Genomic DNA, 12,077 nt, shown 5'->3' with positions numbered 1-12,077 from the left:
AAGTACATGTGCTCTGAAACCAATGTACATACTTTTAACCATGGGTGTAGCCAGACACCTGATTTTGGGTGGGCCTGGGCCCAAGGTGGGTGGGCAGAAGAACCCCGCTCCTGCCTCATAGGCAATTCGGTCTCTCCCTCTTCCACCCGCATACCATGCAGTCTTTCACCCCTCCCTCCCCCGTGAACCTTTTAAATAGCAGATCTTCTTCAGCAGTTACTGATACACACTGTTTGCACTGACCCTACAGCCTACCCTCAGACGCAGCTTCCTGTTTCTGCATAGGCGGGAGTACGTCAGAGGGAAGGCTGCCAGCGTGAGCAGTGTGTATCAGTTGCTGCTCGCTACTGGCGCAGATCTGCTATTTAAAAGATATACAAGAGAGAGAGTTGTGAGTTTTTGGATGGCAGGCTTGGGGATCCCCGCCAGTCACATCATAGGTGTGCTGTTACTGGATGGGGCCTAGGCCCATCCGTGGCTATGCCACTACTTTTAACTACTGGGTGGAAGACAAAAATATACCCAAACTGCTTCCCACTTTGTCTGCAATCTTTCAGCAGCTCCAAAGAAAAGTCAATATTATTTAATGCTGCCTTGATTCATTTGCAAAGCAATACTATACTTAAATCATTCTAGGTTTACACCCTGGATGTACCATCTGAAAAATTTCACTCTTTGGCCTTCAGTTTCACTCCTTGGTGTGGTAAATCTCACTTGTTGGGATATTTCACCTTTGGCATCTCTGTAAACCCCCTTGAGTAATTTTTATACAAACCTGTTTCTTTGTGTAAATTTTTTTTACACAAAGAAACAGGTTTGCTTTTCTTCCCCTTCAGCTAACCTGCCTCCTACTTCCACCCTTGGCTGCTGCTTCAGTGAATGTTAGCATGGCCTGGAGACTTGAGCACAGACTCCTGTTTCCATATCCCTCCCCCTCAGAGGCAAGCTTCATGTCGGAGGGAGCAGGAGGTGGCAGGCCTTGAGTGCAAGAGTGTACTTAAAGGCCCCAGGTCCCAGTGACAGCAGCTTTAAAGTGCTGCTTTCTTGCCACATGAGTGCCCTGCTGCTGCCCCTAACTTCTGCCATCCCAGGCAGACTCTGGTCCACCTAGTGGCAAAGCCGTCCTTGTACGTTTCCCCACAGATTTTGCACCAGTGATGAAATGGAACATGTTCACATACATTCCCTTTGGAAACTGTCCATGGGAAAAGAACCTGTAGAGTTTCACACCTCCTTTATCCAGCCAAAAGAGCATGTGTAGCTTTGAAAATGTATGCATTGTTGCCTCCTGACTTCATTGCCCACAAAAATCCAGGTAAAACTAGACACACATTTATTCATATACGAGTTGGACAATTTTCAAATGTAAGTCTCCTTGAGCTACTACTGAAAAGTGTTTGAGCTAAATTCCTCCTCCCCCCCCCCCCCCACCTAAAACAGCCCTGTAGCCAAGCAAAGATTCTACGGCACCAGTCAGTTCCCTGTACAGCCAGAATGTTCTGAACCTTTCCCAATAAGGTAAATAAACTCTCAGCACCTGGTCCCTTTTTCTTCTTTCCCTGCCATTCATTTTCACTACACTGAGTTGGCCAGGATTCAGCAGTGCTGTGCCAGAGAGAAGGTACAACCCAATGCAGCTTTTTCTCTTCCTTCCCTTTTCCTGCTTCATTTCTTAAGCTGGTGTCTTCTCTCTATTTCCTCTCTGGCTCTTTCTTTTATAACACCTTTTAGAGGAGTGTTATGTGAGTTTGCACCTAGATTATTGTAAAGAATATATAATCTAAGCTACTTTGCCATTGGGATGTTAGACTGCAGTTCAGAGCTGAGCCAAATTCTTTATATTTATTGAAGGCTGGTCCTCTCCCTCGGCTTTGTGCTGGCTTTTTTGCCCTCCAGACATTTTACGCTCTTTATTCTCTTTTAAAATTCTAATTCCTTCAGGGTTCTGTACCAGGGGCGTAGCCAAAGGTGGGCCTATGGGGGCTGTGGCTCTTCTACTTTCAAGTCGGAGCCACCCAGTCAGTGGCAACAACCTAGAAAAATAAGAGGAAAACACAAAGCAGTGCCAGCATCTGCACTGTCCAGTGCCCACCCAGGTCATCATAAGAACATAAGTATTGCCATACTGGGTCAGACCGAAGGCCCATCAAGCACATTATCTTGTTTCCAATGGTGGTTAATCCAGGACACAAGTACCTGGCAAGATTCCAAAAGAGTAAAAAATATATTTTATTCTGTTTCTCTCAGGAATAAGCAGTGGATTTTCCCAAGTCCATTTTAATAATGGCTTATGGAACTGTTTTTAAACCCTGCTAAGCTACTGCTTTTACTACAGTGACCCCTGGATTCTATATATTGCAGGGAAATTGAAGCATATTCCATAAGAATGCACATAACCTAGTTGGTTAACAAGCCAATCAGTACTGAAAGGCCAATTAACAAGCAATTATCGACACTAATTGGCATTAATTAGAATTTATGTGCAGAGGAGTGGCCTAGTGGTTAGGGTGGTGGACTTTGGTCCTGGGGAACTGAGGAACTGAGTTTGATTCCCTGCACAGGCAGCTCCTTGTGACTCTGGGCAAGTCACTTAACCCTCCATTGCCCCATGTAAGCCGCATTGAGCCTGCCATGAGTGGGAAAGTGCAGGGTACAAATGTAACAAAAATAAAATAGATACTATTGGAGATTCTACATGGAATGTTGCTACTATTGGAGATTCTACATGGAATGTTGCTATTCCACTAGCAACATTCCATGTACAAGCCTGCGCGGCCACATTGGTGATCTGCAAGGGCCGACTTCTACATGGAATGTTGCTAGTGGAATAGCAACATTCCATGTAGAATCTCAAATAGTAGCAACAGTGGAGGAGTGGCCTAGTGGTTAGGGTGGTGGACTTTGGTCCTGGGGAACTGAGTTCGATTTCCACTTGAGGCACAGGCAGCTCCTTGTGACTCTGGGCAAGTCACTTAACCCTCCATTGCCCCATGTAAGCCGCATTGAGCCTGCCATGAGTGGGAAAGCGCGGGGTACAAATGTAACAAAAATAAAAGAAACTGTCTAAGCATATTCTATAACATGCTGCATATAAATTCTACATTGCTTAGAATACACCCGGTGTGTGCCTAATTTAGACGTCGGCATTTACACCTGGTTTTACTTGGCATAACTGCCTACTCCTAAATTGAATTGCACAGACCAACGCTTGGCGTATTCTATAAACCACATGGACATTTAGGCTTATTCTATAAAGTGCATCTAAATTAAGGTGTCCTTTACTGAATGTGTTTCAGTGGCTTAGCTGCATGGGGCCATGGGGGCCTAGGCCCCCCAAATTTCCTCTTGGTCCCTGGTTTTGCTGGCAGGGGTCCCCAACCCCCGCCAACTGAAGTGTTGTCCAGCACTGGTCTCTGGCGCTGCCGCGTTACCTGCCCTGCTCTGTCTTTGCCTCACATCCGGCACGCTCTTTTTAGTGAAACTGAGCATGCTCAAGTTCACTAAAAGGAGTGTGCAGGACATGAGGGGAAGACAGAGCAGGGCAGGCAACGCGGTGGTGCCAAAGACCAGCAGTGGTCAATGCTTCAGCTAGCGGGGGTTAGGGACCCCTGCCAACCAAGGTATTTGCTGCAGCAGTGGGTGGGGAGTGGCAGACCAAAATGTGCCCCCCCCCCCCCACCTCAGGTTCCTGCTCCCTCCCACCATGAGGTCTGGCTACGCCCCAGTTTAGCCAAATTTTGGGCCTGATATATAGAATCTAGTCCACTCTGGCAATGAATTCCAGAGTGTAATTGCACATTGAGTGAAGAAATATTTGCTACGATTTATTTTAAAATTACTACTTAGTACCCCCTAGTCTTTGTATTTTTGGAAAGAGTAAACGAGCGATTTACATCTACTCATTCCATTTCACTCAGTATTTTATAGACCTACAATGAAATCAGTCCCGGCTATGCCATTAACATGCACTGGCTCCCACAGTTGTGAGTGTGGCCGGTATCCCACATGCTTGGCTCATTCCTTTCAATGAGTGGCTTCCGGGGCTGTAGATGTGAATTTATATAGGGAAAGGAGAGGAAAGGCTGCAGCCTCTTTCCCCACACTGCTGTAGTGATGTGCTATCACTTTAAAACAGAAAAACGTCAATGATAAATGAGCCCTTAAGACCAAAAGCATTATTTCAGCTATGCACTGATTCATAGCCTCTATGACCTGAAGACTTAGAAGAAAAATTGGGCCACATCCATACATATAGATTAAAGCTAATTCAGGCATTGCTTGTTCTTTTTACTGAAATGTGCCTCTCAACTTAGATGGCCAATATCTCACACTGTAATATAATGGACTTGGCCAGCTTTTGTTCTCAGGGTCAGGAATATCACATTGTTTTAAGTAATTTCACATGCCCAAAATTTTTTAAAAAGCTGTTTTTATTGCATGTTTGTGAAACTAGTCAAAGTATGTATGCCTTAAAAAAAAAAAAAAAAAAGAACATTCACTTAAATGGGATGAATGAAATGTGAGCGTCTGTGAGAAACATGACGAAAATCGCCAGAAAAAGCCTCTCCAAAAGTACCTAATAGAAACAGTCCCAAGCACCCTCGCTCCTTGCTTTTAACCCCTGCCACAAGCACTTCCCCCGCAGCAGGGTGTTCAGGGTGCAGTGAAGAATTTCCCCACCCCAGCCCTGGGCAACCTGGCAGTCTCCTGCCTGCTGGGTATGGGTTGTTCCATGTGCACGGCGCCACGTTACAAACGGTTTTGTGTACCTGTGTGCACTCCACCTTGTTTTAGAAAACTGTAGATTAGATAACAAACTAAGTAGGGAACTTATTAACTCAGTTTTGTTTTGACGTGAAAATTGGCCATTGTCAACATTTTGGATCCATGACGTTGACTGAGACAGTCAAATGAAATAGCAGACTATGAACCTTTCCTCCAGGCTTCCTTCAGAAATTTGTAAGGTGTATCATTGGTAAGCAATGTACCAAAGTGTATTTATTCCTTGTCGATATTACACCCCACAAACTTCTGGAGGCGACTGTTTTTGATATAATGAAAAGTGTTGAGATGAGCATTAACAGTATATCTAAGCGTCTGAGATCATCTCTGGGCAACGTACTCTGATTTAAGAGTGAGGTTTATTTCGGTAACTGTTAGGGGATACGCAAAATGAATCCATCTGAAGATAAGAACATTATTCGGTGGTAGGTAAGAAACTACTTGCTGTCACTGTCAGCCATTTTACCTCCCAAATACAGCATTGCTACAGCTAGAGCCTTTGTATTTCTAAGGTTCCTACTGGTGTGGTATGGGAAAATGCTGGAGTACTGGGGAAGAGTGTGGGGAGCTGGCTGAAGAAGGAGGAAGGAAGAAAGAGGGCAAGAGCAGGCTGTGGTACTCAGGGGAAGGAATGCGCTGCCCTTGATAAATCATGGGGATGTGAGTGAGGGTACCATGAGCTAAACTTCCCTTGGTGCTGAAAAAAAAATCTTCACTGTCCAATAAACTGGGTTCCTATCCAATCTATTTGTTCAGATAATCATAATGACATGTATATATGCTAATGTGTCACTGTCACATTAGGATTCACTGCTTGGGACTGGGCACTGCCCTTTTGTGTGTGTGTGTGTGGGGGGGGGGGGGTGGGGTCAGGGTAGAGAGTTGCTGGGGGACAGAAATCTAAACTGTTCCTGCTCATCCCCGCTGGAATCTAACCCATCCTACATAAGTACATAAGTAGTGCCATACTGGGAAAGACCAAAGGTCCATCTAGCCCAGCATCCTGTCACCGACAGTGGCCAATCCAGGTCAAGGGCACCTGGCACGCTCCCCAAACGTAAAAACATTCCAGACAAGTTATACCTAAAAATGCGGAATTTTTCCAAGTCCATTTAATAGCGGTCTATGGACTTGTCCTTTAGGAATCTATCTAACCCCTTTTTAAACTCCGTCAAGCTAACCGCCCGTACCACGTTCTCCGGCAACGAATTCCAGAGTCTAATTACACGTTGGGTGAAGAAACATTTTCTCCGATTCGTTTTAAATTTACCACACTGTAGCTTCAACTCATGCCCTCTAGTCCTAGTATTTTTGGATAGCGTGAACAGTCGCTTCACATCCACCCGATCCATTCCACTCATTATTTTATACACTTCTATCATATCTCCCCTCAGCCGTCTCTTCTCCAAGCTGAAAAGCCCTAGCCTTCTCAGCCTCTCTTCATAGGAAAGTCGTCCCATCCCCACTATCATTTTCGTCGCCCTTCGCTGTACCTTTTCCAATTCTACTATATCTTTTTTGAGATACGGAAACCAGTACTGAACACAATATTCCAGGTGCGGTCGCACCATGGAGCGATACAACGGCATTATAACATCCGCGCACCTGGACTCCATACCCTTCCTAATAACACCCAACATTCTATTCGCTTTCCTAGCCGCAGCAGCACACTGAGCAGAAGGTTTCAGCGTATCATCGACGACGACACCCAGATCCCTTTCTTGATCCGTAACTCCTAACGCGGAACCTTGCAAGACGTAGCTATAATTCGGGTTCCTCTTACCCACATGCATCACTTTGCACTTGTCAACATTGAACTTCATCTGCCACTTGCACGCCCATTCTCCCAGTCTCGCAAGGTCCTCCTGTAATCGTTCACATTCCTCCTGCGACTTGACGACCCTGAATAATTTTGTGTCATCGGCGAATTTAATTACCTCACTAGTTATTCCCATCTCTAGGTCATTTATAAATACATTAAAAAGCAACGGACCCAGCACAGACCCCTGCGGGACCCCACTAACTACCCTCCTCCACTGAGAATACTGGCCACGCAATCCTACTCTCTGCTTCCTATCTTTCAACCAGTTCTTAATCCATAATAATACCCTACCTCCGATTCCATGACTCTGCAATTTCTTCAGGAGTCTTTCGTGCGGCACTTTGTCAAACGCCTTCTGAAAATCCAGATATACAATATCAACCGGCTCCCCATTGTCCACATGTTTGCTTACCCCCTCAAAAAAATGCATTAGATTGGTGAGGCAAGACTTCCCTTCACTAAATCCGTGCTGACTTTGTCTCATCAGTCCATGTTTTTGTATATGCTCTGCAATTTTATTCTTAATAATAGCCTCCACCATCTTGCCCGGCACCGACGTCAGACTCACCGGTCTATAATTTCCCGGATCTCCTCTGGAACCCTTCTTAAAAATCGGAGTAACATTGGCTACCCTCCAGTCTTCCGGTACTACACTCGATTTTAGGGACAGATTGCATATTTCTAACAGTAGCTCCGCAAGTTCATTTTTTAGTTCTATTAATACTCTGGGATGAATACCATCAAGTCCCGGTGATTTACTACTCTTCAGCTTGCTGAACTGACCCATTACATCCTCCAAGGTTACAGAGAATTTGTTTAGTTTCTCCGACTCCCCCGCTTCAAATATTCTTTCCGGCACCGGTGTCCCCCCCAAATCCTCCTCGGTGAAGACCGAAGCAAAGAATTCATTTAATTTCTCCGCTACGGCTTTGTCCTCCTTGATCGCCCCTTTAACACCATTTTCGTCCAGCGGCCCAACCGACTCTTTGGCCGGTTTCCTGCTTTTAATGTATCTAAAAAAATTTTTACTATGTATTTTTGCTTCCAACGCTAATTTCTTCTCAAAGTCCTTTTTTGCCCTCCTTATCTCCGCTTTGCATTTGGCTTGGCATTCCTTATGATCTATCCTGTTACTTTCAGTTGGTTCTCTTCTCCACTTTCTGAAGGATTGTTTTTTGGCTCTAATGATTTCCTTTATCTTACTGTTTAGCCACGCCGGCTGACGTTTAGTCTTTTTTCCCTTTTTTCTAATACGTGGACTATATTTGTCCTGAACCTCCAGGATGGTGTTTTTAAACAGCATCCACGCCTGATGCAAGTTTTTTACTCTGCGAGCTGCTCCTTTCAGTCTTTTTTTCACCATTTTTCTCATTTTGTCGTAATCACCTTTTCTATAGTTAAACGCTAGCGTACTTGATTTCCTAGTTTCACTTCCTTCAATGCCAATATCAAAACCGATCATATTATGATCACTGTTATCAAGCGGCCCTCGTATCGTTACCCCCTGCACTAGATCATGAGCACCACTAAGGACTAAGTCTAGTATTTTTCCTTCTCTTGTCAGCTCCTGAACTAGCTGTTCCATGAAGCTGTCCTTGATTTCATCAAGAAATCCTATGTCCCTTGCGTGTACAGATGTTACATTAACCCAGTCTATATGCGGGTAATTGAAATCCCCCATTATTATTGTGTTGCCCAGTTTGTTTGCGTCCCTGATTTCCCTTAACATCCTCACTGAAATCTTGCCTGTCCCCATCCATCCCCATAAGAATTTAATGGTACATAAAAAAAAAATTTCTGGTTGTCTCTCTGGGTTTCAGCCACAGCCCTGCAGGTAAGGAAGGAACAGAAGTTTGAACTTGGTTCCATCTGGTGTGCACATGTAAGACTGGTTTCTGATTCGCTGGCACTGTGTGCTGAGAGGTTGCTATATGCACGCACCAGTAGGTCAGGTGCCCTCTGCTGCTTGTGCCTGTGTCAGAGCTGAGGCCTGCACATCCAGCCCGGGAGCAGAGAGGATTAAGGGAAGACTGGGTCCAAGAGAACAACAAGGCAAACAATCTGCAAACTCCAAGATGGAAGCACAAAAAAAATGCAGATCAATCAAAGAAAATAGTTTATTGAATGACAACCAAATAAACAAATCAGCCCGACACTGGCCGTGTTTCGCTGACTTGTTTATTTGGTTGTCATTCAATAAACTATTTTCTTTGATTGAGCTGCTTTTTTTGTGCTTCCCTTAAGGGAAGACTGTCCATATCTGCACTGTTAAAGCGAGGAGGAGGAGACGGCACTTAACTTGGTACTAGGTAGGTGAGAGCCTGGCGCAGGTGCAGCTTGCACTTCCACAATAACCCTGCAGGAACTGCTTCTGTCCTCACAGGAACCCTGCAGAACTGCTTCTATCCCCACAAAACCCTGTTCCCGTGCAGGTCTCTAGTTCAGTGAGGTCTGAGCAGTGGTATTCTTGGCCTGGATGGCACCCGGGGCGGAGCGCCGATGCGCCCCCTCCCCTCCCGGGTGCAGCGCGCCCCCCCCTGCTAAATGACACCTTCCCCCCCTGGCGAAATGACACCCCCCCCTGGCTGCACGCCGCTGGGGGGGGGGGTGCCGCGGCGCGCCTGCTTCGAGTTCTCTAAACTTCGCTTCGCTGCAGCTCCCTCTGCCCCGGAACAGGAAGTAACCTGTTCCGGGGCAGAGGGAGCTGCAGTGAACGAGCGACGAAGTTTAGCGAACTCAGAGCAGGCGCACGCCGTGGCACCCCCCCCAGCGGCGTGCACCCGGGGCGGACCGCCCCCACCGCCCCCTTGGTACGCCACTGGGTCTGAGTTGGGAGTCACAGTCGGCTACATGAGGCTGGGGGGGGGGGCGGTGGCAGGAGACTATGCTATTAAATCTAGTATAAAAGGGGTACATTAGTAAGGAGAGGGATCAGTAGGGTAGGTTACTAGATTAGGAGTTTCAAGGTGGTGTAAATTACTACTACTACTACTATTTGTCATTTCTAAAGCGCTACTAGGGTTACGCAGCGCTGTACAATATAGCAGCGCTGTACAATATACTGGATTGGAGAGCGTCAGTGGAGTACATGAGTGGGAAGAAGATCAGTGGTCTAAGTCCATCTATGTTACCAGATTTTAGAGTGTGACTATGGATCTTAATGGGTTCAGGGGCGGTCGCACAGGGCCTCGTGGTCCCAGGGGCCCTATGGTGTCCTTAGCATCAACCTCCCACTCCATGCATCAGCCATCATCCCGTCTCCTGTTCTCAATCTTAACCGTCTTGGTCAGCTATCTCCTACTTTCGGCTCCCTACAGCACTGCCTTCTTCAATTCGGGCATAGGCGGGACGCTGCAACAGAGGGAGGGCTTCCAGGGCCACTGAAGGCAGTGTGCTTACCTTACTGATGCTGCCGGCGGCCTGGAAAATTGAAGAAGGCAGCGGTGCTGCGAACTGGAACTAAGGGAGCGAGTAGGAGAGAGCTGAAGGCAGTTAGAGTGAGACAGCCGTTGAAGCTCATGAGGTCGGTCTTCCTTTCCTTCTCCTCTGCGCACCCCTCATCCCCTAACAAAAAAGCAAGCAAATCTATGAGCTGCTTTATCCATGTTGTTGTTCTTTATTGTGGGTAGCATATTTATTAGACCTCACATATTTTCAAAGGTGCTGGCGTGGGTAGCATATGGATGTATACAGAGGAAGTATTGGTTTCCTCTAATTAGTTCTAAATCGTAATAGAAAGCCAAGCGAAAACTACAACGAAGAAAATGTTCCAATCAATGTGGAAACTCAAACGAGTAAAACCTTTCTTCCAGAGGGAACTATTCCGCAGCCTGGTGCAATCAGTGGTACTAAGTCACCTAGATTACTGCAATGCAATCTATGCCGGATGGAAAGAACAAATCATTAAGAAACTCCAAACTGCCCAAAATACCGCGGCCAGACTCATATTTGGAAAAACGAGATTCGAAAGTGCCAAACCCCTATGAGAAAAATTGCACTGGCTCCCAATCAAATAATGAATAGCGTTCAAAATTTGCACCCTGGTCCATAAAATTATTCACGGGGAGACCCCGATATACATGGCAGACCTCATAGACTTACCAACCAGAAACACAAAAAGGACAACACGCACATACCTAAATCTTCACTACCCAAGCTGCAAAGGACTAAAATATAAATCAACCTACACATCCAGCTTCTCCTACATCAGCACGCAACTATGGAATGCACTACCAAACGTCCTGAAAACAATGCACGACCTAACAAACTTCCGGAAATCATTAAAGACCAACTTGTTCAAAAAGGCATACCAAAACGATCCAACTTAAACACCAAAAACATGCAACACAACAAAACCTATAATGGAAGTGGACAAAATTCAACTCCTCTACTTAATTTACGATACCACTCTTGAACTCTAACGCAATACACCCTGTATTTCTCATACCGGAATTGGCGATTGCCATCATGGTACTATGTAAGCCACATTGAGCCTGCAAATAGGTGGGAAAATGTGAGATACAAATGCAACAAATAAATACATTTGGAGGGGCTGGTTCTAACATTGCTTTTGACTCGTAACCACTCGCCTCCACCTTCCCTCCTCCTTCCTGTACACAATAATTGATTTGATTTGCTTACTTTATTTTTTGTCTATTAGATTGTAAGCTCTATGAGCAGGGACTGTCTTTCTTCTATGTTTGTGCAGCGCTGCGTATACCTTGTAGCGCTATAGAAATGCTAAATAGTAGTAGTAGTAGCACTCTATTCTGATGTTTTCACCTAGTAAATGGCGACCAAAACAGACATTAATAGTATCAGGTGCTTAACAAACAGACTTACTATTTATAAGTACAGTTTTAAAAAATCATTAATTAGGTTAAGACCTGGGAGCATTTAACATCTTTTATTCCTGTGCCTACATCAAAAGAAAAAGATGGCATGTGTGAACTTGCTCCTTTTGCTTTGTGGAATGCAGTGGCATATTATAAAAATGCACTTGCCTTTTTGTTATTACTACTATTTCACAGAGAAGGTATTGAATAATGAGGGAAGGGTTTCCTGTGTGCAGAACTCTCCCGAATCTGTCCAAATGTTCCAACATTGTCCAGTTCAGCACACTATTAGCCGCCAAGTTCATAAGTTAATTATGTTCAGTGGAACATAAATCGGTTGGCTCAGGCCAGGGGCGTAGCCAGACACCCAAGTTTGGGTGGGCCTGGACCCAAGATGGGTGGGCAGAACTCCACCTTGTCCTACAAGTGATTTTGGTTTCTCCCTCTCTCGCCTGCATGCCATATGGTCTTTCAAACATCCCCTCTCCCCCATATACCTTTTAAATAGTAGATTTTCACCGGCAGCAAACAGTTGTTGGGAGTTTTTGGCTGGTGGGGCTTGGGGTCCCTGCCAGCCACATTATAGGTGTGCTGCTACTTGGTGGGCCTGAACATAAAGTGGGAGGGCCTGGGCCCAC

The sequence above is a fragment of the Microcaecilia unicolor genome, chromosome 12 (assembly GCF_901765095.1).
Source record: "Microcaecilia unicolor chromosome 12, aMicUni1.1, whole genome shotgun sequence".
Lineage (NCBI taxonomy): Eukaryota > Metazoa > Chordata > Amphibia > Gymnophiona > Siphonopidae > Microcaecilia > Microcaecilia unicolor.
The sequence above is the reverse complement of the archived record's forward strand: the minus strand, read 5'-3'. Positions refer to the sequence as shown.